This window comes from Lactuca virosa, chromosome 8 (assembly GCF_052849685.1).
Source record: "Lactuca virosa cultivar CGN04683 chromosome 8, Lactuca_virosa_CGN04683_v6, whole genome shotgun sequence".
NCBI classification, from domain to species: domain Eukaryota; kingdom Viridiplantae; phylum Streptophyta; class Magnoliopsida; order Asterales; family Asteraceae; genus Lactuca; species Lactuca virosa.
Genome location: NC_136433.1, coordinates 315694956 through 315698928, shown reverse-complemented (window position 1 = coordinate 315698928; position 3973 = coordinate 315694956).

Below are 3973 nucleotides of genomic sequence, written 5' to 3'. Positions count from 1 at the left end.
TTGTTGTTTTAGGCTTTAAATAGCCATTTGATTCATCATTTGAAATAATCAAAAAAATTCAGAAAACCCCATGTGTTCATTCAAATTATTATCATAATTCACATTTTATCATCTTTTTGGACGTGCTCCTTGAGTTGATCAAATTCAAACTAATAGGTCTTAGTTTGTTTTCAGATTTTCAAGTTATAGGTCTAGTTTGTTTATCAAATATATCCCTTTTTACTTGTTCGTGTTTATCACCTTGCCAAAACTGTTCCAAATATAACCAATAACAGTCCCATTTGGATTGTTTCTTCATTATTTGTTATTATTCCGCTGCAATCATAAACACTCCAAAACAAAACCTTCCATATTCGTATCAGGAACTCAAGAATTAAATAAGGCACATCAAAGCTTTGCTAAATTGCATAGACTTCTATTGTGGAACTCAAGAATTAAACAATGCTCATGAAAGCTTTGCAGAATCACATATACTACTTCTATTGTAGAACCCAAGAATTCAACAATGCTCATCATAGCTTTGCTAAATTTCATATACTTCTATTGTGGTACACAGGAATTAAACAAAGCTCATAAAAACTTTTCTAAATTGGATAGACTTCTATGTGGAAATAAAGAATTAGGCAATTCTCATCAAAGCTTTGCTAAATTGCATAGACTAATTCTATTGTAGAACACAAAAAGTAAACAATGCTCATCAAAGCTTTGGTAAATTGCATAGACTTCTATTGTGGAACTCAAGAATTAAATTATGCTCATTAAAGCTTTGCTAAATTGCATAGACTTCTATTGTGGAACTGAAGAATTAAACAATGCTCATCAAAGCTTCTAAATCACATAGACTACTTATATTGTAGAACCTGAAGAATTAAACAATGCTCATCATAGCTTTGCTAAATTGTACATACTTCTATTATTGGACACAAGAATTAAACGAATCTCATGAAAGCTTTGCTAAATTGCGTAGATTTATATTGTGGAATTCAAGAATTAAACAACGCTCATCATTGCTGCTGGGCTGGTACTTCATATTTGATTTGAAGGCTATTTGGGCTAAATGACCCATGGGGTTGAGATGGTGACCTTGGTGGATTGATTACATATTTCAACTCTTGAAAACGTTTTTAGGTATTTAATTGGCTTAGTTAATAAGCCTTAATTAGTGTTTTTATGATTAGCTTTTAATTAACTTTTATTATGTTTAATAAGTGTGTTTAAATAGTGTGGCTTTTGAGTTTGTAACCACTAGTTGTTTTAGGCTTTAAATAGCCATTTGATTCATCATTTGAAATAATCAAAAAAATTCAGAAAACCCCATATGTTCATTCGAATTATTGCCATGATTCACATTTTATCATCATTTTGGACGTGCTCCTTGAGTTGATCGAATTCAAACTAATAGGTCTTAGTTTGTCTTTAGATTTATAAGCTATATGTCTAGTTTGTATATCAAATCTACCCTTTTATTGTTTTTGTCTCAAACACTATTCAATCTCAATACAAAACAGGCCATACACGCATCATAAGTGGTATCAGAGCCGAATTCCTAACTGAAAATGTCTCTAACGAGCGAGAAAGCCAAATTCATGGGATTAGATGTATAGCTCTCGAGTTTTTCTGAATCTTCCCCACTATTTTGGTTCGTGGTGGATAAAGACAACAATGGTCGTTTTGGTGACACCGATTCTGTTTATGATATGGAACCTGTCTATGACACTGAAGATGAAGGTGAGATGTTTGAAGAAGAAATTAGTGTTCAAAATAAAATATCTTCACCAATGTCTGTTGATACAAAAATCAATGACTATATTGTCCACAAAGTGTTTTCATGTTTTTACATTTTGTATAAACATAATGTTCTTCCAAAGGCATCTCAAGAAATTAGAATCGAGGAAACAAACGAGTCCACCATAAACATCTTTGATCAAGACTATTTTCTCATTTGGTTTAAACTTTGCAAATTGTTTGCCCTTTGGAAACCGTGGCTAAGAGGAATTAAAGATGAAGACTTGAGGTTAGAAATGAAGACTCGGGGACGAGTCTGTCTTAAGAGGGGGAAAATGATGCATGTGTGGAGAAGGAAGGCCAGAATGTTGCTGGGCTGGTACATCATATTGGATTTGAAGGCTATTTGGGCTAAATGACCCATGGGGTTGACATGGTGATGTGTGTATGGAGAAGGCCAAAATGTTGTTGGGCTGGTACTTCATATTGGATTTGAAGGCTATTTGGGCTAAATGACCCATGGGGTTGCCATGGTGACCTTGGTGGATTGGTTACATATTTCAACTCTTGAAAACGTTTTTAGGCTTTTAATTGGTTTAATTAATAAGCCTTAATTAGTGTTTTTATGATTAACTTTTTATTAACTTTTATTATGTTTAGTAAGTGTGTTTAATTAGTGTGGCTTTTGATTTTGTAACCGCTAGTTGTTTTAGGCTTTAAATAGCCATTTGATTCATCATTTGAAATAATCAAAAAAATTCAGAGAACCCCATGTGTTCATTCGAATTATTGTCATAATTCACATTTTATCATCTTTTTGGACGTGCTCCTTGAGTTGATCGAATTCAAACTAAAAGGTCTTAGTTTGTTTTCAGATTTTCAAGCTATAGGTCTAGTTTGTTTATCAAATCTATCCCTTTTTACTTGTTCGTGTTTATCACCTTGCCAAAACTATACCAAATATAACCAGTAACAGTCCCATTTGGATTGTTTCTTCATTATTTGTTATTATTCTGCTGCAATCATAAACACTCCAGAACAAAACCTTCCATATTCGTATCAGGAACTCAAGAATTAAATAATGCTCATCAAAGCTTTGCTAAATTGCATAGACTTCTATTGTGGAATTCAAGAATTAAAAAATGCTCATGAAAGCTTTGCAGAATCACATATACTACTTCTATTGTAGAACCCAAGAATTCAACAATGCTCATCATAGCTTTGCTAAATTTCATATACTTCTATTGTGGGACACAAGAATTAAACAAAGATCATTAAAGCTTTGCTAAATTGCGTAGATTTCTATTGTGGAATTCAAGAATTAAACAATGCTCATCAAAACTTTGCTAAATTGCGTAGACTACTTCTATTGTGGAACTCAAGAATTAAACAATGCTCATCAAAGATTTGCTAAATTTCATAGACTTCTATTATGGAACTCAAGAACTAAACAATGTTCGTCAAAGCTTTGCTAAATTGTAGAGACTTCTATTGTAGAACTCAACAATTAAATGTCATACCCCAAAATCGGAACGGCGGAAACGTTCGGGGGCGGAGGACGTCATGTACAGTATCACAACAATGCATAATAGTAAACAAGCAACAACATCATCCATTGCATTAATAGTATAATTTTAATACAAGTGTGTTCTGAAGTTTATAAGACACCAAAATGTGTAATCAAAATAAAAGATGAGTCTTGAATATGCTCCATCTTCTCAGAAACCTGGTCATCGGTACCTGTCTACTGGCGACCTGAGAATACAAGTTATTTTGAAAGCGTAAATCAGCATTAAAGCTGGTGAGTTCATAAGTATTTTAATGTCATTGTTTGTATAAGTTTGAAGAAAGTGTTTGTAAGTGTTTGATGTAAAAGTATGTAAACTTCCTAGAAAATCCTATATTTTCTACTAAAGTAGTCTTCTACCAAGACTCAACTGTTCTCTATGTTTGTTCTTTTGTAAAAGTGAGTTTTCCCAAAGTATGACTATCATTACAAAAATATAGTTTCTCATTACCGTTTATGTGAGAAGATCACAATGTGAATGAATTGGGAAAAATAAAGATGTACTGTAGTTTTATCTAGGTAACTACTAACGTACTAACTACCTTTAACTTGTTAGTTAATTAAGGTAAAATGTGATATGATTGTAACCATACTTGATTGACTAGTATAACAGGACGTTTGAGACGTTGAAATGATATGACATTCGTCACCCGTAGACCTGCAGGTCCCACTGTAGCTAGC